Below are 24,360 nucleotides of genomic sequence, written 5' to 3' on the forward strand. Positions count from 1 at the left end.
AGCCATAACACAGAACAACATGTCCCAGCCTAGTGCTGTGGGATGAGGGAACTCAGATGTGGGTTGGATTATTTCTGCCTGTTTCTATTAGGACAGCTTCAAATATGGGTTGAACCTTAGAACGAGCCAAGCTGAACAGACCTCCCTTGTCACAATCCACTTGGATCTACCCACCAGAATTTTAGACATAATTCCTGCCATAGTTTTCAGTAGCCACATAAGCTTACATATCAGTGAATTGGAGGGATATAAAAATAATAATTTTTAAAAAACCCTCAACCGAGCAGTAAAATACTTAGAGCTTAGTGATAATACAAACTATTTACCACCCAACTTTTCATCCAGCATGTACTCACCTCAGGCAGCTCATAAAAGCTGAGACCCTGGAGATCATCTAGTTCAATTATAGCAAACAGATTTCATTTCATGTGTCTACTCCAATCCAGTGAGAGTGGTGCGGGAACACCGGGTTTAGACGGATGCTGAGGCTGTCAGAGATCAAAGGGAAAAAAAAAGTGCCACAATTGATTAGTAATGTCTGACGTGGGCTCAGGAGTGGAGAATGATGACACATGTGCAACACATGCACCAGACTCAATCTGATCCAACTTGCTTGTTTTACAGAAGAAAAAACAGCATTCCAAAATGGAAGACTGTGTGCCCAAAATCGCTTTGCAGGTTAGTGGCAGAGTTACTTGATTCCCAGTGCTCTTTCTATAACACCTCAACTCCTGTTAAGTAATAATTGATGCTCACAGGATCAGCAGCAAAACCAGCAAGAAAATTACATTATGCTTAGTACAGAATTTGTGTTAAGTGTATTTTATTCTGATTCCTTGAAAGCTACTGATCCATGTAATGTAACTCCATTCATCAGAATATCTGATTATTCAGAGCATTCCCTGACTCGGGTGCATAATGGGAAATAACCATCCCCCAGGCAAATAGCAATTTATTCTAGAAAAAGAAAAGACAACAGTTCAAGGTCTACATTCGTTTTCAAAAGGGCCACTGACAAACATTTATATAAGTGGTACTGCTGACCAGTTTGACCTAAGCTTGTCAGTAAAACCTGACAAAATGAAAGACATTTGAAGGAATCATGGCTCTCTAAATAGCAAGCTTAGCTGGCTAAACCTTGGTGGCCAGATTTCTTGATCTCTAAACATTCTTGTAGTATGAGCTCATCAAGAAGTGAGCCCTGAGGGACAAGGGGGACTGCAAAGGTAGAGAGGAAGAAAGGAGGGCATACCAAGTAGGGGGGTACATATACAAAGCTTGCTGGTCTGAAGGAGGGGAGCCCTTTGATGGGAGCAGGTGGAGTCTTGGGAGCAAATGAGAAGCAAATGCACCAGACTGGAAAGAGCCTGGATTTAGCACTTAGACCTCCAATTCAATCCGGACTCTATCACTTGCTAGCTGCAGAATCCCAACACAGAGGTTTCCTTGCAACCTCTCTGGGCCTCAGTTTCCTCATCATAAAAAAGAGACTATAACACCTATCTTTCAGGATGCTGTCAAAATTGAATGAGATAACTCTGTCAAACACCCATACATGACACCTGGCATTTACTAGGTGCTCAACGCATGGTCAGATCTGGTCATGAATAAACATCGTGGCTTAGTATATTTGATGGCAAAAACAATACTAGGGCAGGAGTGAGAATCCCTGAGTTCTGGTCCCAGCTCTGTTACAAGTCCACTGAGTCCTTGACTCTATGCCTTGCACATTGCCAGCCTTAAATAAATATTTACAGAATAAATAAATGAATGAATAAGAAAATCCAAGAAAGATTTTATGTAAACTTGTTGGGCTCCAGTTTTCTCATCTATCAAAGGAAGACCAGCTTCTTAGATCCCAGTTAACAATAATATTCTTTTGATATCTGTATTTCATGCAGCTGAAAGCATCCGCTATGATTTGAGCACTATGTTAGGCGTGAGACCAAAGTGCCAGGGATGATCATAGATTGAGCCGTAACCCCAGCAGTCCCTTGGCTAAATGATACCTGAAGTCTTGATCCTGCCCACCCCAAAATCCTAAAATGCTTTGCTCCTTCTTATAGCTGACTCCAAGCAAAGGAAAGCAGATTTTAAAGCAGAAGATATAGCCATGGATGGAAGTGAGGCCTGGGGATGTGTGTCTGCCACAACTCATTCATATGAACTACTGGCACCAGCATTGTTCTCTTTCTGGATTTTCAGCCTCCTTAACTGTGAATCAGGAGTTTCCAATTAGAGGGCTTATGCTTCTCAGTCACCAAGAAAGTCAGAATGCCCTGTCCACCCTTGGCCCTTCCCTGCAGATGGGCACCAGCCTGTTCAGTGGGAAGGGAGTTGCAAGGAAGGTGTGCTGAGCCATCAGGGCACCAGCTCAGCTCAGGGACGGTCACACTCTTCCTGGCTTCCCATTCCCCAGAGGAGATTCCCCTGAAGGGTGGGCTCAGATCCCAGAAGGGGGCAAAGGAGCTCAGGAGCAGAGAGACAGTAACAGTCATAAGAGGAGAGTTCAAAAGGAAATAGCTCAAGCTGGAAGTAATTGATGTGTCTTTAATGCTTTAAATATGCCTGCTATTGTTTATTTTTTTAATCTCAACAAGTCACAGACACTGAATGGTAAATCAGATTACTGTTCCTCCCTTTTGGTACTCCCCTTTAAGTGGAGTTTTTATATGGCTTTTAAAGATAAAACTTCAGAAGGCCCTAGGTCTGTGCCCAGGAGTCAGGGAAAGCAACCATTTGACTGAGGGAGGGAAGTAGCAAAGACTGGCTGATGTGCCTTTCCTGAAAATGAAGTAGGAACCAGCAAGTAGAATGGACAGAAACCAACAGTTAAGTTTGCTGGGAGTTGATAAAAGCAAGAAGTCACAGGACCAGAGAGGTCAGGGGAGCTGTTTCTAATTCACATGCATGCTAACAGGAAATCACTATAGGTTTCTAAGCAGAGTAAGAACATTAGGAAAACTCTGTTGATGAAAGATATGTCTAGTACCTCTATTTGCTGCAGATTAGAATAAATCGTAGGAAGGGCACGTTGACCTACTAAATAGATCATATTTAGACTTGGAAATAGCAATGATGAGGACAGGTTGTGATTTCTCTAACCTGTGATTTACTCAAGTAACAAAGATGTTTTTAGTGCTATGCAATATCATTTAGTTATGTAACCATTTACTCAGAAAATAATTATTAAATATCTACTATGTGGTCATCCCTCTTGGAGATACAAAAGAGGAAGAAATTCATGGTCTCATCAACATAAGTGTATAAGAATGTGCTAAAAAGAAAAACACAAAATAGGACACAATTAATTACCCAAGGAGTAGTGCAAATACTGGATAATATAAACAATCTGTTGAAGAATTCCTTGAGATCTGGGACTGTCTGGATAGGGCAGGTAAATGGCAGGCGGGGGCAGGTGGTTGAGGCAAAGAAGCATTCCAGGCTGTGGGAAGAGTTTGGCAAAGAGTTGGAGGGAAGCATGAGGAGAGTGTTGAAGGCTGTTGGGGATGCGGCCTGTGTGAGATGAAAGTATTCAAATGCTCTTTTGGAAACAAAGAGGAAGGCTTCCTGACTTTCGAGACAGAGCTCACCACTTTAAACGGTGATTTAAGATGAAGAATCCGGCCACCATGTTTGGGGTGAGTTGGAGGCAGGAGAATTGAGGTAAGAGAGGTCAGATGAGGGCTGCACTGGCGATCCAGAGGTGAAGAAATAGGCCTGGGAGGCTGGGTCAGGCATAGCTTATCCTAACAGTGGGTATACATTGGCCCTTTCAAATATTCCAGGGCCCAGCCAGCTGTCCAAGCTGTCCAAAGAACAAATTGGACACCAGTGCTCCAAAGCCCTGCTCATGCCAGGAAATGAATATTTCTGGTGCCTAGGAGGAGCCTGGAGAATGGAACAAAACCCCAGGAAAGTGTGCTTCCCATCTGCAGCCCACATCCCAGGCAGCCCGCCCACCATTGTGGAAAAGGGGGATTAATAAGATGCAGACCGTCTAAAACCTAGCCTTATATTATTCATTTCGCTTGGAGATGTCTAAGGTTCTGTGATTCCTCTCTAGTCCCAATGCCATACTTAGCTTATAATTTAACATGCACAGGGCTGTTGCTTGGGCCAGCATCTGCTTTAGCATGGAGGAGGCACTGCCTTTAGTCCATGCTGAAAGCAGACCACCATAGCAGGCAGGCACCCATTCCAGGTGGCATCAGTTAGCCCCAGGACCCCAGCTTTCTTTTCTTTCTTTCTTTTTCTTTTCTTTTCTTTTTTTTTTTGAGACAGGGTTTCATTCTTGTTGCCCAGGCTGGAGTGCAATGGCATGATCTTGGCTCACTGCAACCTCCGCCTCCCTAGTTCCAGCAATTCTCCTGCCTCAGGCTTCCGAGTAGCTGGCATTACAGGTCCCTGCCACCACGCACTGCTAATTTTTGTATTTTTAGTACAGACAGGGTTTCACCATGTTGGTCAGGCTGGTCTCAAACTCCTAACCTCAGGTGATCCACCTGCTTCAGCCTCCCAAAGTGCTGGGATTACAGATGTGAGCCACTGCCCAGGCCCTCCTTTTTTTTTTTTTTTTTTTTTTTTTTTTTTCATTTGAAGGCAATAAGAGATTTTCTTGAGTATCAAACTGAATTAAAGAAAGCCATAAAAATTTTTATTTGCTCTATGCTCTACTTCCAGAGTTTGAGCTTTTCTACAAGTTTCTCTTTCTAGCTGAGACCCTCTGTTTTATTTTTCTGAATTATCTGTAATTTATTCTGTTACCTAGTAATGTGTACCCAGGCTTGCCTGCTCTGAACGAAAGTTTTCTTGGCTTTCTGTATCAGATCACACTCCCAGAGTGAGGGTCACTTTCTTATACTCCTAGAGTGAGGGTCACTTTCTACCATTGGGAAGACAAGATGTTTTGAGGAAGTCGTGATCTTTCATTTTTTTATTAAAAATGGTTAAACAAAAACCACAAAGCTTTTATATATTTTTAACCAACTGATGAAAAGGTTATTCCTGAAAAATAGATGAGTCCATACCCTTTCAGAAGACCTCTAATTAACGGAGTGCTCCTGCCCCTGACTGTCCTGTTTTGTTCGACGTAGTTTGCTGCTGCTTCCTTGTTTTCTAGTCACTAGTAACAGCAGGTGTTACCTCCCAGTGTCATATCTTGAGACTGCTGCCCAGCAGGCTGTAGCACAATACTGGTCTTAGAAGTTTTCTAAAGGCTTATTTAATAACCACCCCAAATGGATGTTTGAAAACCAATCTGTTTTTCCCCAGGCCTGATCCTGCCTCTCCCACCCCACCCCTCACCCCCTAATTGAGCTGCACTCACTCATAGTTACCGTAGCCTCCAAGCCTACTGAACTAACTAGACTGCCCAGAGCCCATCTTGGTTGCCCTAACCAGTGCCTGGGCAGCAGCCCACACACCACACCTCTCTCTGCCTGTCCCACACATCAGTGGGTGCCCAGGGACTGCAGCATCGTGGAGTTGGATTATTTCCAGATAGAGGCATTGAGTTGTAGAGAAAGTATGGTAAACACCTGGGGTTTTTGTTGTTGCTGTTTAGTAGGTTGGTTTATTCCTTTGATTCCTCTTCTTCCTGCCTTTCTTTTGGAAAACTATTTTTTCTTCACATTTCCAGCATTTAGGGTTCTTGAGGGGTTGAGCCACTTCTGTGCTCCAGAGGAAAGCGCACAACTCACACCCGGTCCATTTGCTTCCCTGCTTTCAGCCATTAATTCAGGATGTGGGTGTGTAACTCAAGCCAATCCAACAAGTGTCATTCTCACGATTTTTGCTAGACCTATTGCAAAACAGATGCCGTGTTTCTGCTAGGTTTGAAAGCTGATAGATTATAACCTAGATGCTTCTGGTGGCCATTATATTACCTTAAAAGGAGCACTTTCTAGAGTACTAAGCCAAGAGAGGAAATTAGAGATGAAATATTGGAAAGATACAGATATCTTATGACATTATTTGAACGCCTAGATCCAGCTGTGCCTGAAGCTAACTAACCCTGAACTTTTCAATTACATTAGCCAAAAAATTTCCCTCTCTTGCTTAACGTGGTCTCTGAGCAAAATGCTACTCTCCTGGAAGAATTTTTCTAGCCTAATGCCTTAAGACTTGGAGTCTATTATTAATGCAGGGTTCCTGTTCTTATTGATATATGAAAATCCAGGAATGGATTGATTCATTTCTATTTTATCTACAAAGACACAATATAGAGATATATAGCTTTTATGAACTCTACAATCATTTCCAACTCATTTTAATCAATATCCTTGATCTTTTCTTTCAAAAACATGACTAAGTAATGAACAAGTAGCAAAAATTACAGATGGGGTTGGGCACAGTGGCTCACGCCTGTAATCCTGGCACTTTGGGAGGCCAAGGCAGGTGACTCACCTGAGGTAAGGAGTTCGAGACCAGCCTAGTGAACATGGCGAAATGCCGTCTCTACTAAAAATACAAAAATTAGCCTGGCATGGTGGCATGCACCTGTAATCCCAGCTACTAGGGAGGGTGAGGCAGGAGAATCGCTTGAACCTGGGAGGTAGTTGCAGTGAGCCAAGATCATGCCATTGCACTCCAGCCTGGGCAACAAGAGCAAAACTCCATCTCAGGAAAAAAAAAATTACAGATGGTTTTCCTATGTAAGGGCTAACAGATGATGAATGGTCTAAATGTAAGGAGCAGTAACATGTGATCTGTCTGATGCACAAACTGGTGTCCCATTCTCAATAACGTCTCATGGACACATTGTTTACAATTTAAGTGAAGCCCCTATCCATATCCAGAGTTGGTGAACCAGAGCTAGGGAAAAGGACTTCCCAAGGCAAGGTTATTTTCTTCCGTAGACCTAAAGACTAAATCCATCAGTTAGAAAGACATAAACAAAAACCATTAACTTTTAAATTAGACAGATTTGGATTAGATTCTAAGGTTTGTTATTTACTAGTTATGTGACCTCTCAGCCTTGTTGAATTGTTCAGACTATCTTCTTAGCCTTGGTTTTCCCACCCAGAAATGGAACTATCTCATAGGGTTCAATGACATTTTAAATCTAAGTACTTTGATCATTAGCATATAGTAAGCACTCAATAATAGGCAGCCATTATTAGTATAATGGTTAACAGTAATATTAATTGTACTATAATGAATATAACTAGTAATAGTAATTATAGTAATAACAATAGAGATACCAGGAGTTTACTCTCTCCTATTTAAATTTCATGTGTGTGATGTAACCAAAATTTTAGGCCTGCAAATAGGATTAAGAATAATTACCATAGATAGGCCTTGGTGTTCTCAGCCTGGCATATAAAGATTAGGATAGCAAAGAGAAGAAAGAAGGATGTTTTGCATTGATTTGATTGAGTTAAATACAAATACCTTGACTAAACCATATTCCCTAAATATAAGATTTTGTATGCCAAATTTTTTTTTACTTTCAAGTCAAGCAAAATGTCACATTTAAGATAGTACTAACCACTCTCTTTTAACAGTTGAATTTATAAAGTTTATAAAACATAAAAGTTAATACATTCCATTCATTTTTTCAGCCTCTACAAATAGCAAGCAAAATGACACATTAATGTTTAAAAAGGAAAATGTTCTAAATTCACTCTAGAATATTTCGTTTTTAAAATAAGGCATAAAATGGAAAGAAAACTGAAAATGAAAATGAAGATAAAAACTGAATAAAACAATGCCACAAAAATTATACAGAAAAGCAAAGTAATACCAATGAATGCAAAAATATCATACATGTGCATATGATTATGGTTTGTTCAGTCCCTGTTAAGTGAGTTTTAAATAAATTTACAGGGTTAGATCTTCCTTCAAACTAAACCTGAGTCCTATAGTGGGAAAGGAAAGAGAAAAGGGAGTCCCCCAAATGACTTTGGAGCAAAATGCAGCTTAGGTGAGTGTTTCTTCTATTTTGCTGTATCTAGGGCCCTTTGTCTGACTTCCCTGACCTGACTCAGGATTGGTTCAGAGACAGGTATGTGAAAAAGTTCTGGCCAGTGATAGGCAGATTCAGGATTTTGTTGAACATCTCGGAGAGAGAAACTCACTCACTTCTTCTGACAGAATCTGAAAGTTAGATAATGTACTATTACTGCTGCCAACTGCTACTACTACTACTGCCCATGAAACTTGAGACTTAAGCCAATAATAGCAGAAGACAGTCGAGAAATGGAGAGAAACCAAGTCCTGATAATCCCTTTGAGTCCTGAATCCGGCTGTGCCCGATGCTACTTTCCAGTTTGCATAAGCCCATGAATTCCCTTTTTGTTTAAGCCAGTTTAGGTTAGGATTTTGTTACTTGCAAATTAAAGTGACTTGATGATATAGAGATCCGGTATCAAAAACAAACAAGCAAAATCAAGAAACACCTAAATTTAAACAAGGCATAAGCAAATCAGGGAAGAAGTCTAGGATCAGTTAGATGAAGAATCAGTGTAACAGCCTGTTGAACCGAGAAATTTCTACAAATTGAACCACAGAATCATGATGTACCTTCAGATGAAAGTAACTAAACAAACAAGTGAAACATCTATATATGCACCATGGCCATATCTGTTCAATTAGAGAGTTTCAAGAGAAAACTAGAAAAAAAGTGTCTGAATTGAAGACAGCAGCTTTGACAGGCACAGGGAGCAGGGATTGAGAACTCTCCTTGGGAAATTGGCTGAGGAAGCAGCTGTTTTATATCTGCCCTGATCAGAAAAAGCATGGGGCTGCTTGCTAAATGTTGAACAAGGATGCTTGCAACAACTGTATTATTTAGGGCTTCTGTGGGTTCTTATTTGAGAAGTTTTCCCAAACTCGGGAAGGTGCCTGTAGGGCCAGAAATAAAGGGGTGTGATTCTTCTAGCACACAAGCAGAAAGAACTCAGACAAATGAGGAATTGTAGTTTTATGAAATGGGGACTGTATAAAGCAGATGCATTAGGAATTTGGAACCAGCTTAAGACAGTACATCACTTGTTCAATTCCTGGTAGAAATCCTGCCCCCCAAATTATTTTTAATCTTATATGGCAATTTATTAGCCAAAAAAGGCCTTTGATGCAATGTTAGCATAAAAATCACTTTAAAGCCAGCGTACAAGAATCTTGGACCTCAGAAGTTTCCCTCTTAAACCACAACCAGTCCAGTGCCCATTCCTGTCAGGGTAGAGTGCAGGGCGATGGTGGGCTGACAGCTGTGAGATGACAGTGGCAATAGCCAAAATCTTTTCTTTACATTAAGAGCTATGCATTAGGACTCCATTCTTCTGAATCACACATTTTAAGTAACTGGTACAACTTAGTTCCGCTTCTATTGGACACATATCAGGAAGTGTTTAAAAAACAGAGCAGGATTAATTCAGCCTAGTGCACATCCAAATTCCAAATTTGGATCCCTTGGGCAAGACATTCACCAGCTACAGACAGCCAGCACTCCACCTGGGAAACCCACAGTCATTCCACAACTTAGTTCCTACCCATGCATAAGATGGCTTATCTGGGTACCAGGTCCTATGGCAGAGAAACATTTCTAGTACATTCAATCTTCATTTGACATGACAAACAGGAGACGATGTCATTCTCTATGTTGGAAAACATGGTATCCAAAATGAAATAAGCAGCTCAGTAAAAACCAGAGAATCAGCCCTAGAATAGTGCCTACTGCATAACAGGCACTTAATAAATAGATGCTGAGTGAATGATTAAAAGCATGAGCAAATGGATAAATGAATGAGTGAATTACTAGACTAATTATTGGTTGTACCATTTAAAATAAGACCTGGGAGAGAATCACCTGAAGAATTTTTCGAAGTAGAGCAAGATCGCAATTGGTCAACAGGACAAATACTTATTACATACCCACCTCACACAAGATGAAGTAGGAAGTACCAAGAGGAGGAGAAATAATGATGTATCAACATGGTTTCTGATCATCTTGTTTGCTGCCCACTTGAGAAGAGAAAGATGCTGTGGAAACAACTGATATTATAAGTCAGTCCTCTTGGTGAAGTAAGGGAGACAAAAAATGTCTTGCAAGCATTCATATAGATTCTGAGGACTGAGGGTCAGAGAAGGCATCATAAGAGATGACATCATTGTGGGCAGAATTTGAATCCATGGGCAGGAGCAAGGTTTGCCTGGCAGGGGAATGTATGATGGGAATGCAATTATTATGTGACATATTTGGGGACAGGCTAACATTTAAAGATCTTGAATCTGTCCACATCTCTTTTCCTCTCTGACATGTTCCTCATTCATACCATCATCTCTTGTTGCAACTGGATTTCCAATCTCTTCTGATCCACTGTCCTCAAGGTAGCAAGACTGATGTTTTAAAAAGGCAAATCTTAACAGATTCCTCGCCTGCTTAAAATCCTACAGCAGTCCTTCGTTGACCTTGAAGAAAGTCCTAACTCACCAGGCTTTCAAGTCCAGTAGGATCTGGTGCCTGTTTTCTTCCTCTACGCCCCACATTCCCAGCTCCATCTCTACCCCACTCTACCTTTCAGCTGTTTTGAACTTCTTTCAATTCCCCAGCATGTCATGCTGTCTCACCCCTGGGCTTCACACGTCATCCCATCTTTTCCCATCTTTCACTTGGCTATCTCTTATTCACAGACTAGATTTCAGCTTAGTTAGCACTTCATCCTCAAAGTGTCCCTTGTCTTCAGTGTCCCTTCTAAGTTCTATTACAGCACACCCTGTGCTTTTTGCTCATAGAGCCTGTTGCACTCTGCAAAATCATGGCTAGTGTTCCATTTCACCAACATGCTGTAAACTTCATGAGAACAGAGGCTAGGCCTGTCTGCATCACACTGTACTCTAGGCACAAAGTACAACGTCTGGCATTTGTTAGATATTCAATAAAACTTTGTTGGATGGATAAATGGATACATGCATGCATTGGGAGGGAATTAAGGATTGTAGTGGGCCTTGAATGACAGGCCAAGAATTCTCAATGTCTTCTTGAAAGCATCTCATTATTAGACAATTTTGAATACAAAGTGTGAGAAAACATGGGATGATGAAACTGATATTTAAAAGAAAGAATAGATGCAATTGATTTTACAGAAAGGGAAATTTGGAGAAAGAAGAAGTCAAAGATTTTATTTCACAAAATGAAAGGGTTTAAATCAAGGAGGCATGAAATCAAGAATACAGTCTTGAAGTGCTTCTTAGAAAATATACCACTATTTGAGGACTTTTAAGATTTGACTCAATCCAGCGTTGATCCTCAAAACCGATCATAGGCAATCCTCCTTCAGTGCCATGGAATGTACACCGGGCCATGCCTCACCCAGACACACCCACACTTAAAAAGGGGGAACGCAAAGTCCCACAAAGAGTTTGAAAATAACCCTTTCCACATGAGGTGAGCTACTTTTCTTTGATTTAGGACAAGAACAATGAAGATTCACAGTTGAATAGAAGATAGACGCTCTCAAGCTCAACTTCACTGGAATTTGAGTAGCAATGACCATGCAAGTCCTCAGTCTACCTAACCCACAAGGCAGAGCTGGTCCTTCAAATTCGAAAAGAAGAAGAAAACGAAAAACGTTAAAATGTTACAATTGTTCTGTTATTATGTGCGTGGTAAATGTCATGTAGGCAGAGGAGGGACAAAATGCCCAGCCAGTTTGCAAATACTGGAAAGGTCAAAACAGTCCAGCCAGCTGCCATGAGTCGTCTCTGAATACGCTGGTCTGGGTGATTCCCAAGCCCCTCACTCTGCATTCAGAGTCAAATGTTGTTTGGATTACAATGTTAAACTAGGACTAACATGATCCACACTATTAAGATTATTCAAAGAGTGGAAAATTGCACAACTCAACATTTTCTTCATCTTCAGAGCCTGAGGGTCATAATTTGTAGGGATCACTGTGCTGGCTTAAATAATGATTATTTACTAAGTGTTGACAGCTTCTTAAACTCTGTACAAAATGGAAAAGAAGTCTCAGTCCCTCCCAGGGGAGTCATAATATAAGTTAGGCAGGCAAAGAATTCCATATAATATAGACAAGGTGTGACTATAAAGCAATGACAGGAAATTTTTAAAACAAAAATACTAGAACTTACTATTCAAGAGAGCTGTTCTGCAAACCCATCACCTCAGGGCATGGTACAATTAGTTCAGAGAAATGCCTATTGCACACACATTTTTGGAAGCCATCTTCGGACATTGAGCGGCAGTGTGGTATAGTAAAACAAGAATAAATTTGAATCCTGACCATTACCAGCTGCATGACCATAGGCAAGGTTTCTAATTTATCTGCTCCTCTGGTTCTTTCTATAATCAAACAAAGATAAGATACCACTCTACAGCTTTTTGGGGATCAATGAGATAATGCATAAAAATTGCTAGTCAGAGTGGGCTTGCCACCAAAGGTAACCATTATTAGTGGTGTCTTTAAGTTTAGTTTTAGATCTAAAAGATAAAATCAGTCTTGTTGGGTTAATCATAGAATTTTTTAACCAACAGCAGAATTACCTGGCTTGAGTACTCTTCGGTCATCTAACTTATTTTCTGTTTATGTTTCTTAGGGCTGCCATTACAAAGTATCACAGATTGGGTGGTTTAAACAACAAAAATGTAGTCCCTCACAATTTCTGGAGCTTAGAAGTTAAAAGTCAAGGTATTGGAAAGCCATGATCTCTCTCTAAAAGCTTTTGGAGAGGCTCCTTCCTTGCCTCTTCCTAGCCTTGCTGGTTGCCAGCAATGCTTGACATTCCCTGGTTTGCAGACGCATCACTCCAGTCTCTGCCATTATCATCACATGGTGTCATCTCTGGATGTCTCTATCTCTGTATCTCTTCTCCTCTTTATGTGAAGACACCAGTTAAAATTAGGGGTCACCCCAATCCAGTATGATGGCATCTTAACTATAATAACTACATCTGCAAAGTCCCTATTTCCAAATAAGATCACATTCACTGATTCTGCATGGACATGAATTTTGGGGTCACTATTCAACCTAGAACAGTCCCCAGAATCAAACTCCAGAAGAACAAATATATATTTTTTTCATTCTTGAAGATAGTCCAAATAATCCAATGCAGTTTTTATAAAAGCTAGCAAAAAAGAAGAGTTTCAGATCTGTTTCAGATAGTGGTATCTGGGAGCTTTATTGGAAAAGCTTTATTGGAAAAACTCCCAGCTACCACTGGGAAAAGCTATCTGATTAATTTAAAGCCATCATATCTGATTCTGAGTATATGCTCTTACGGTTTTTAAAACTTTACTTAAACCACTCTTTTGTCCCACCACAAACATGGGAGGGAGGATGTATGCATGCCTGCCTATGCTTGCCAACTGACACTCATCTCAAGAGCTATTCTCTCAAAAAAAAAAAATAATAATGAAAGTGAAGCATTCCTCTAACTTTGATCTGGCCATGACAGATTCAAGCTGAGTTACCCCCTTTTCACTTTCACTCTCCAAGATTTGTGTAGTTATACAGTTTTCATTTGCAGAAATATCACAAATTTTGCAGATAAGCAGCATTTATACTTCTTTTGATGCAAGCAGAAAGTCAAGGATGGTCCCCAGTCTCAGGTGAAAACTTTCCACTGAAGACAGCAAATATTAAATGGAGACAGTTACTTAAAGAAGACTGAGATTACAACAGAGTTTAATTTTCAAAATGATGGCAAATTTCCCTGTAGCCAATCTTGTAAAACTAGCTCTTAAAAAAGAAAAATAAGGACATAAGGACTTAAAGGCAGGTTCCATAAGATGTGAGTACCTGAAGATGGAAGGAGAAAGCCAGCAGAAAATTAGAACCTGGGTAAATAGAGAATGGTCCCTTGAGGAAGGATTATGCAATTCACCTATATAGAGAGATAGAAAGCACACCAGAGTTTGCAGGACATTTCAGTCACTTGGCGTGCTGCTAGCTTGTGGTCTATACCAATCTCTGAGCTTCAAAGGAATGGGCTGTGTCAGCCTGAGAAGAGATGATAACCCTTTTCTAGGGTGAGCCTCCATATCTGATGAGGCAGGTTAGCCATAAACAGAAGGCATCAATCTCAAAACCACGGAAGTCCTGATCAGGCTCTGGGAGGTTGGAGGGGTAGAATTGTTGCCTAGATCAGCGCAGGGATTTCTGGACTCCCTGTGCCAAAATCTAGGCAGTCTAAGCTGACTTGTCCAGAGGCCCTGGTAAAGCAAACAGGTATCCTAGAAGCAGTGACAGGGGACTAAGACAGAGTCCATCTAACAGAGAGTCCCAGCTTAAAGAAAGCCTTCATCCAAAGACTGACTGTCATGTTGGGGAATGCTGTGCTCAATTTTTGAGTCCTATAATTTTAGCTACGCCAAATTACATAAGCTTTATCAACTTTTCTTCTCTTTTTAAAAGATTCTTTTAAAGCAGTGTATGAGAGTCCCATTTGCTCTCCATGCTTGCTAACACTTGGCATGGCCAGTCTTTTAATTTTGCCCATTCTAGTACCTGTGTAGTAGTATCTCATTGTGGTTTTAATTTGCATTCCCCTAATGGTCAATTCAGCTGAGTGTCTTTTTATGTGTTTATTTGTTATTCATATATCTTGACTGTTGAAGTGTCTATTCAAATCTTCTGCCCATTTTTATGGGGTCATTTGTTTTCTTCATTTTGACAGTTCTTAATATAATCTGTATGCATGTTCTTTATAAGATAAGTGGTTTTCAAATATTTTTCCCCATCTGTAACTTGTCTTCTCATTCTCTTAAGTGTCTTTCAGTAACACACGTTTTTAATTTTGCTGAAGTTCCACTTATCTTCTTTTCTTTTTTATGGATCATGATTTTGCTGTTCTATCTAAGAAATCTTTGTCTAAACCAAGGTCATAAAGATTTTATCCTGTTTTCTTTTAGATAATCTCTTCATTTTAAAATGCTAAAAATAATTTTAAATTGTATTAAAGTTGTAGGTAGGCCAAAACAAAACATATTTATGGGGTCTGTCTAGCCTGTGGGCCACCTTTATAACCTTTTACTTGTAGAACTGTCCCACGTACCCCTAATTTTATGTCATGCAAGGCTAAAAAGTCCCTGGCCTAACTTCAAAACACGTAATGCATCATAGGAAACTCTAGTCTGTCTTGTTCAGGGTCATCTTTTTCTTACAAAAAGCCCTTCTTTTTCAAAAGTATTGAGATATCTAAATACTTTTACTGAGCATTGAAAGATGAATGATGGCTTCGTCCTCCTGAGTTTGGACCTGCTTGGGGTTCTCGTGAGATAAAAATGACATTCACTTAGCAAGATGTATTAACAATCTACCGCAGCAACCAACTATTCCTGAACTTTAATAGGAAAGTTGTAGAGAAAAGGGGGTTTGGAGAAGGGGCAGAGAAAACCCAGAATTTTCTGTTTACAGTTTGCTTTTAAGTGACTAGGGTCCCTGCCATTTGGGGCCCTTTATTCTTCAGCGCTATCTCAGAACTCAAAAGATGATTTTCAAAAGCACTTGTCTAATTAAATGTTCTTTTAATATCAGCTCTCCAGGATCGCATTTTTAATACACTGAAAGAGATAAAATTATGGCCCAGGGCAAATGTTAAATATATTTTTGTGTAGTCAACAGAGAAAGAGTGTTCTTAGCCCCTCTGGCATTGTTCTGGAAATCCATACATGATGCAGGAAATTAGTTGTCTCTTGTCCAAAAACTGCTCACAGGAATGGTTTTTAAAAATGCAGTCAGACACCACTAAAATGCAGGGTGCCATTCAGAATGTGCAATGTGTGGAGTATGGAGGCTTCAGAATGTCGCAGTCCACAGGCAAAGGCAAGACAGGCTTCAACAGAAACTTACTGGGAAAAACCTTTGCTAAACCTCTGAAACCACTGCAGCATTACACTTCAGGAACCCAAAAGAAGCTAAGGTAATTATTGAGCCCCAGTGCCCTGAAAACACATAAACCTTCTCTTCTACTACAGCTAAGATGCTGGGTTTGATCAACAAGCATAAAATTTCCTTAGCCACTCTGAGGCTGCTCTGTGGGTCATTACAACAAGGTTTCAAAACCAGCCCTGGGATCCTGTAAATAGCACTTTTGGAGAAGCTGACATTTTCTATTTGCCTTAAAAAGAGAATATTGCCTCTAAATCTCCTTCATCTCCTCTTCCAGGGTATATATGATAGTCTCAAAGCAGAGGGATGGCTTATCCCTCCTCTGAAGCCATTTCACATGATTATATCTATTTGATTTTTTAAAAGGAAATTTAGAGTACCAGCAAGAGATTAAATGCCCCCAAAACTTCCAGCAAGTCAACAGTTAAGACTTGAGTACCACTTGGGATCAGACATTGTTGATTTTGTACCAGCAGTCTAGTACCTTAGCCTCTTTGTATTTCTTTCAGCATTTAGCACTACTCCTTGGTCAGTTCATCACAGCCCAAAGTGAGGCGAATGATTCTTGCAACGAATCCAAGGTAGGACAGTTCTAGCAAACTCCATTACTGCAGAACTTCAAATAGCAACATAGGGTATGTTGATTATCTTAAGGGTGGCCCCTGTGTTCTTCATAGAGAGGCTCATTCAAACACAGGAATTTGGGACTTCATCATCTCTCCACACACTTCAGGATAAAAATTAGTTTAACTCAATTTTACTTAGTAGAAAACACATCACCCACCAAAGAGAAAGGCAGCCATTCCATTTTAGTTTACTTTTTGCTATTCCCGATGACATGGTTTAGTAAGGAGAGCATGACCTTGGTGTTTTTTAGACAGGGGTTTGAATAGTAGTCCTGCCACTTGTCTGTGAAGCCTTGAGTAAGTGTTCTGACCTCTGCAACTCAGTGTCTTCATATACAAATACAGCTACTGACACACAGGTCAGAGGGTCACCATGAGAATTCAACTGCACTTGAGCAAGGTACCCAGAAGCCATGGCTCCTTATGCATCTCTTCTCACCGCACTGGATATTCTATCATACCATTCGCCACTGTGTGCTACAATTGTTCACTTCATCTTCTGACTTCCCCCAATACCCAGGGCAAGGACCATGTCTTTCTTGCTCATCTTTGGATTATTCACCGAATGCAGGCTTAATACAAAGGAAGCATTCAATAAATTTTTTTTTGAAGGAAAGAAGAAGAAAGGGAGGAAAAATAAGTTGATTAGAATAGTGAAAAATAGCAAAACTACTATTTGGAATCAAACTGGATTTCAAATCCAAACCTTGTTACTCACTTGCTGGGTGACTTTGAGCAGCTTATTCAACATTCATGTATGGGCAGAAGATAATAATACCCACCTCAGTAAGGGTTAGGAAATTACTTTTGCAAAAGATTTAGCATAGGGCTTGGCATATGATAAGTGCTCAATAGTCATTATTCTCATTATTATTACACAGTTAATTGGAATTAATCTGAAATCTAATTGGCACTTTGCAAATGTTTGGGTAATAACTGCTTTGGTACTTGCTGGGTGAAACAAGTATAGAAGCCATCCAAGGATGACCTTCTGCTATCGCTAGAAATAAGTTGTAAATACTCAGCGCCTATCCTGGAACTGCATACAAGACACCAAAGCTGCCGCTGTCATCAGCACATCTGACCCTGTTTGGAGTGCAGAATTTTAACTGATTCTGACAGACATTTGAATGACACTTATCTGTACATTTAAGGCACAGGCCTCAGGGTTCTAAGGCCTTCAGAAATAAACTGGATCCTGCCCTCAGGATCTAGTAACTCATGAATCACTGTAATAAAAGGCAAGAATGTGATCAAGTGCTCAAGCCAAAGCAAAAGCACAGACCATGGTCTGGACACCACGGTGTGAGGATGGGTGACCTGCTGATTAGGAAAAAATGGTCTCTGGGTTCAAATCACTGTCTTATTATTTACTGGCTTGGTGCAACTTCATTTCCTTATATACCAATTGAGAGCACTTAAAGTATACGTGGTGAGCATTAAATGAGAAAATACTTGTGGAAGACTGAATTCAATACCTGGTAAGTGCTCAATAAATGTTAACCATTATTATTGTTGCTGTTACTGTCCAGCTAGTATTATTTTAACTGGATAATAGTAATATTAGTATAGGTATTAATATATGACATAATAACTACTCACATATTAAAACTAACATGTATCTCCATGTTCCTATAGTTAATATAATTATTATAATATTTGTATTGACTTCTCAAAAAATATTTCATAAAATTTGTTTGTAAAATAAATCTAAGGCAATCATTCTCAAACTTCAATGAGCACACACACCACTTGGAGAGCCACTGAAAACTTCTATTTTCACCCCCAGAGAGCCTGACTCAGTAGGTCCAGAATGGAGCTCTGGAATCTTTATTTTTAGCAAACCTCGCATGTAATTCTGATGTAAATGGTCCTTGAACCACTCTTTTAAAATGCTGGTCTAAAGTTTAGGATTTTCTCTTGAAATATATGTATGTAAATATATATATTTTGTGGGTCAAGAATCTAGGAAGGGTTCAGCTGGGTGATTCATCTCTGCTCCTTGGTGTTAACTGTAGCAGCTGGGACTGGAGGGTTCATTTCTGAGATTCTGATGGCTTCTGTGCTCACCTATCTGATTCTTCAACTTCTTTTCACCCCCACCATGGCAATTTATCTTCTAGAGCCCCTGTATGTGGCTTGTGCCTCTCACAGCACACCAGCCTCAGGATAGTCAGACTTCTACCATGGAACCTCAGTGGTCCAATAGAGCAAAGTGGAAGCTGCTAGTCCTTTTAAAGTCTATACTTAATATATATAAAAGTATATATATAAATATATATATTTCAATATTTACATATAAATGTTTTATATATATTTATATATACTTTATATATATTAAGTATATATATAAATTATATATATGAAGTATATATAAAGTATATATACTTTATATATATACACATATATATGTGTATATATGTGTGTGTGTATATATATAAAGTATATATACCTTTTTCTGTCCTTCTATTCATCTTGAAGTAGCCTTTTAACTATTTTTCCCAACCCAACTTTCTCACCGAGCATAAGATTCCCATCATTTACACAGGTGGATTTTCTTTTCCATTTTGGGAAGCTATTTAGTCTCTAAAGGTAAAGTGCCTTTTCCTTGAGTAGGACTGGGGCAAATGTAGTGGAGACTACTTTATCCTGGACCTCAGCTAGGAAACAACAGAAAAAGCCAGAAGGGTCTCCTCTTGAGGGATCTCTCCATCAAGAGCAGTTTGAACTGTAGGAAGTCTGCTGAACTGGATTAGCCTGTGAGTTGCCCCATCCCTGTTAAAAGTTATGTGGCCAGTTTTTGCAAAGAACACGTGGCCACAGAAATGCAGCCCTGTGTGCCCTGGGGGGAATCCAGGGTTTTGGTTTGATGTGCGTCAGCAGCTATGTACAAGCATGAGGTGCATCTGAGCGACCAGGGCGCCCAGTCAAGAGGCAAATAATGCAGGAGCCTGCCTCAATCCTGCTGTCCTGGGATCTGCCCTTTCTTGGCTCCCACTAGAACAGCTCAGGTGCCTGTTCTGAAGGAAGGAAACTTGGTAACATGAATCACAATGTCCTTTGTGCCCTCTCTACATTTGAAGTTGAATAAACTCTGCTCATGGATAAAGTGGCAGAAGAACAAAGGAAGGACCCTGGCTGGACTGGGCTGGACTGAGTCCCCTCACAAGGGGCTCTACCATGGAGTGCTGGTACAGGGTGGAGTAAAAGGGATGAGAGAGAGACTAAAAACACAATTCTGAACTTACTGACAGTAATAAATATCTTCTTAAGAAACTGGAAGACCAAAAAATGGTTTTATCTCATAAAGTCACAAAGCTGTTAAAATAGTGCTGAAAAGCACTAGCTCTAAAAAAAAGCACCTAGCTCTAAAACAAGTAGCTGTTAGTCCTGTTCTGTGTATTTCACAGAAGAAGAAACTGAAACCCAGTTGTGAAATACAGATATTAGGGCTGATGACTTCTATGATCCCCTTCCAGCACTAACATCCTAAGAATGAATGTTTTGTCCACACAATACCTGAGAAGTTTTTTAGGATCTGCTACAACAATCTTTAGAAGCTGAAAAGTTGGCTATCTATTACTGTGTAATAAACTACTACAAAACTAAAGCAATCTTTTTTTTGGCTCACAATTCTGTGGGTCAAGAATCTAGGAAGGGTTCAGCTGGGTGATTCATCTCTGCTCCTTGGTGTCAACTGTAGCAGCTGGGACTGGAGGGTTCATTTCTGAGGTTCTGGATGGCTTCTGTGCTCACCTATCTGATTCTTCAATTTCTTTTCACCCCCACCATGACAATTTATCTTCTAGAGCACCTGTATGTGGCTTGTGCCTCTCACAGCACAACAGCCTCAGGATAGTCAGACTTCTACCATGGAACCTCAGTGCTTCAATAGAACAAAGTGGAAGGGGCTAGTCCTTTTAAAGTCTAGGCCCAGGACTGGCACACATCACTTTCACTCTCTTCTGTTCATCAAAATGTCACAAGCCAACATAGGTTCAAATAGAGAACTAGAACCCACTGCTCCATGAAAGGAATGTCAGAAAATTTCCAGCCATTTCTAATCTGCCATAGTCAGTATTTAAATTAAAAATAGAAATTACCTTCCAACATAATTAAATCTACCAACACCAGTAATTTTAAAGATGCAACCATCTTAAAGCAACCAAAATTTTTGATATCCAATGACTGATCTATGGCCTCTGCTCTGCATACGCAGACAAGAAACTGATTGCTAAGAAAGGTCAGGGACATGAAGATACTGTAAATAGACCAAAAGTTATTTTTAAATAGAAACTATTAGTTCGTTCAAAAAAAAAAAAAAGGATTCATTTTAATGTAATTGACTTTTATCTTTGAAAATGCTGAGTGAGTCCTTGGCTGTTTCAGAAAAGAGAGGCACTGGGAAGCCTAAGAAGTAGCCAGTAACTCTATCTACAAAGCATTGTTACTGTGGGCGACTTCCCGGGGCCAGGAGATAAGTTCATTGTTCAATGCTCTGCTTATGGTATTCAGAGTGACCCTTGCAGTCTACACACAAACAGTTCTTTGTTGCTGTGGGTGCAGCAAATTCTTTACCGTGAATAATCTACTACAACAAATGTCCCTTTAGTTCCTTCTCAGTTCTTGAGAGTATTTGAGCTCTCTGCAGAAAAAGAAATCCCTGCTCAATAGGAATTAAATGCTAGAAGCTCTCTTTAAACATTGCTATGGAGAATAAATGGAATGGCACGATTTGTTCTACAAGTACCACAGAGGAATAAGTGAATGACTTAGAGACAGACATGGACACAAAGCACTACAGCAGTAAGAAAGCAGTGTGGTAGAGTCGTGAGGCTTCTGAGCTCTGGAGTCACCTAAACTGGGTGTGTATCTATGCCTCATCACTTTCCATCACTTGGACCTCATAGATAAGGAAAAGAACACAATAAAAACATCTACTTCCTAGGATTGCCGGTTGAAGGGTTGAAGATGTACTGAGATAATCCTTGCAAAGTACTCAGTGTGCAGTAAGCATGTGCTACATGGTAGCTGCTATTGTTATTACTACCTTTACCACATTGTGGACTCACACTGCTCTTCAGATGTGCAAAGAAAATGTAGTTTTCTAATTTTGTTATTATGGATATAATATTCCTCAGGAGTCTCTCACCTCTATGGGTAGCTGGGGAGGGAAATTTTATTTATTTATTTATTTGTGTATTTTTTTGAGACAGGGCCTCACACTATCGCCCAGGCTGGAGTCCAGTAGTGCAGTCATGTTTCACTGCAATCTTGACCTCCCAGGCTCAAGTAATCAGCCCACCTCAGCCTCCTGGGTAGCTGGAACAACAGGCTTATGCCACCATGCCCAGCTAATTTTTTTATTTTTTGCAGAGATAGGGTCTTGCCAAGTTGCTTAGGCTGGTCTCAGACTCCCGTGCTGAAGGGATCCTCCTGCCTTAGATTCCCAAAATTCTGGGATTACAGGCATGAGCCACCACTTGTCAGGGAAGGGAAGATTTTAAATATGTCAATTTATGTGACCTCAGTCTCTCTGGCTTGAATGCTTTTTGGGGGGAGTGACTTCATGTTGTTTAGGTCATCTAGATGTTTCCCCTTCCCTCTGCTTCTCACCAAAAACGGGGTCAAAAGGGTACATATATGAGGTGAAGTCCAGGAACTCATAGGCTCAGCTCTGGTTCTTGCTTGTCTCTGCAGTGAGTGTGCCTTTGTCCTGGACTGGCATTGATGACACTGACAATCATGGATCCAACCGCTTGCTCCAGACCTCTGCAGTGCCACTGGCCTTCCCAGCACCTCTGAGAACCATCATGGGGCAGGATGCAGGGGAGGTGGAATGCACAATTTTGCTTCCAGGAGACATTTGGCAGTATCTGGAGATATTTTTGGTTGTTACAACTGGGAGGTACTACTGGCCAGAGTTGCTGCTAAACATCCTATAGTGCAAGGGACAGACAGCCGACAACAAGGAATTATCTGGGCCAAAATGTCAAGGGTGCTGAGGCTGACAAATATCTGACCTAGCGGTACACAGAACTCCCCAGGCCACGCCCAAAGAAGGCAGCCCCTAGATTCCAGATTCTGAATTCTCCTTAAATCTATCTAAATTTTTTCATCACACAGCAGTGTCTCCCTCTCCCACTAGTTCAGGCTTCCGCTCTGAGATCGGAAGACATGGGGAGATAAGGGCATGAACCCCTAACCACTTCTCCTCTCCTTATCTTTCACTGGGGGCAGAAACAGTGGGATTTCCTACCCTTTCCAATAAGACAACAATTTCTCCAACATCATTTCCTCCTTCTCTTTTTCAAAGTATTGTTTGCTCTGGGGACTTTGCTGAGGCCAAAATGGTGGAATGAATGCAGGGAGAGAGGCTGACATCACTGAGGAAGAGAAAATGAGATACTTCAAAAATGCCTTGTTACATAATAATATTATATAACCAGGTATTTTCCTTATGCAAGGTATATTAGTTTGTTCTTGCACTGTATAAACTACTTGACACTGGGTTATTTATAAAGAAAAGAAGTTTAACTGGCTCACAGGCTGTACTGAAAGGATGGCTGGGGAAGCCTCAGAAAACTTACAATCATGGTGGAAGAGGAAGGGGAAGCAGGCATGTTCTACATGGCTGGAGCAGGGGGAAGAAAGAGAAGGGGGAGGTGCTACACACTTTTAAACAACCAGATCTCATGAGAACTCAGTCACTATCATAAGACCAGCAAGGGGGAAATCTGCCCCCATGATCCAACCACCTCCCACCAGGCCCCTCCTCCAATACTGGGGAACTACCATTCAATATGAGATTTGGGCAGAGACACAAATTCAAACCAATCATCTGGCATAAATCTTGATAAAATATGCATTGAATGAAACTATTTACACAATAAAGAATTTATTGCTACCAAAAAAACCAAAGCAATATATTGTTTTAGGTTTCTTTTTCCTAGGCGGCCTTCCCTCTAAATACCGCTGGGCTGCTCCCCAAAGGTCTACCCTTATCAAAAGAAACCCTACTCACAGGCCACATGCTTGCCTCTCTCCAACTCTGAAATGCATGAGCCTATGCTCTGCTATCTCAGCATCAGGTCTCTATGCATTGGTGGCTGTATAGACTCTGCCCAGGCCTGAAAGCTGCCTGTAATGACTAAGGTGGTCAAAACAACTCACTACCCAGGAAAGCAGAGTAATGAAAAGCAAAGGCTCTGGGGTGGGGCTGCTGGCCTGGGAATGCTGGATTCAACATCTGCTAGAGATGGGACCAAGAGTCAGTTACTTCTACCCCATGAACTATAGTTTTCTTAACTGGAAAATGGAGATGATAGTATTCACTATAGAGGTGTTTTATAGTCATTTGGGCTGTGTTAGCAAAATACCACAGACTAAGTGGTTTAAACAACGGAAACTTATTTGCTCACATTTCTGGAGTCTAGAAGTCAAAGATCAGGGTGCCAGCATGGTGAGTTTCTGGTGGAGACCCTCTCCTTGGCTTGTAGATGGCCACCTTCTCACCATGCCTACACATGGCCTTTGCTCTGTGCAAACTTGACAAGAGCAAGCACTCGTATCTCCTCATCCTTTAATAAGGCTACCAATCTCAATGGATTAGGGCCCCACCCTCGGAACTCACTTAACCTTAATTACCTCCTAAAGACCCTGTCTCCAAATATAATCACATTGGGTGTTAGCGGTTTTTTGTTTGTTTGTTTGTTTTTTTGAGACTGAGTCTTGCTCTGTCGTCCAACTGGAGTGCAGTGGAGCAAACTCAACTCACTGCAACCTTCACCTGCCAGGTTCAAGCAATTCTCCTGCCTCAGTCTCTCAAGTAGCTAGGACTACTGGAGCACGCCACCATGCCTGGCTAATTTTTTGTTTTTTTA

General features: G+C 40.7%; 1 protein-coding gene and 1 long non-coding RNA gene across 7 annotated transcripts in view; one reads left to right on the forward strand and one right to left on the reverse strand.

Moving 5' to 3' along the window:
- Positions 1–485, reverse strand: part of LOC135274003 (uncharacterized) — a 123,538-nt gene extending 123,053 nt beyond the window's left edge. The window contains exon 1 of the long non-coding RNA XR_010341790.1: positions 357–485. This is a non-coding gene — a long non-coding RNA (uncharacterized LOC135274003). The remainder of the gene's footprint in view (positions 1–356) is intronic.
- The window catches only part of RNLS (renalase, FAD dependent amine oxidase), a 398,113-nt gene that overhangs the window by 370,741 nt on the left and 3,012 nt on the right, over positions 1–24,360 (forward strand). For 4 of the 6 annotated variants that reach the window (XR_010341781.1, XR_010341784.1, XR_010341783.1 and 1 more), the window contains 3 exons: positions 625–678; positions 7,831–7,927; positions 22,178–22,385. The exons of 1 other annotated variant lie outside the window; for it this stretch is intronic. The gene's annotated coding sequence lies outside the window, so the exon portion shown is untranslated. The remainder of the gene's footprint in view (positions 1–624; positions 679–7,830; positions 7,928–22,177; positions 22,386–24,360) is intronic. One more of the 6 variants, XR_010341782.1, reaches the window with a different exon arrangement.

This window comes from Aotus nancymaae, unplaced genomic scaffold, assembly GCF_030222135.1.
Source record: "Aotus nancymaae isolate 86718 unplaced genomic scaffold, 86718_ANA_hifiasm-v0.15.2.pri h1tg000010l, whole genome shotgun sequence".
Lineage (NCBI taxonomy): Eukaryota > Metazoa > Chordata > Mammalia > Primates > Aotidae > Aotus > Aotus nancymaae.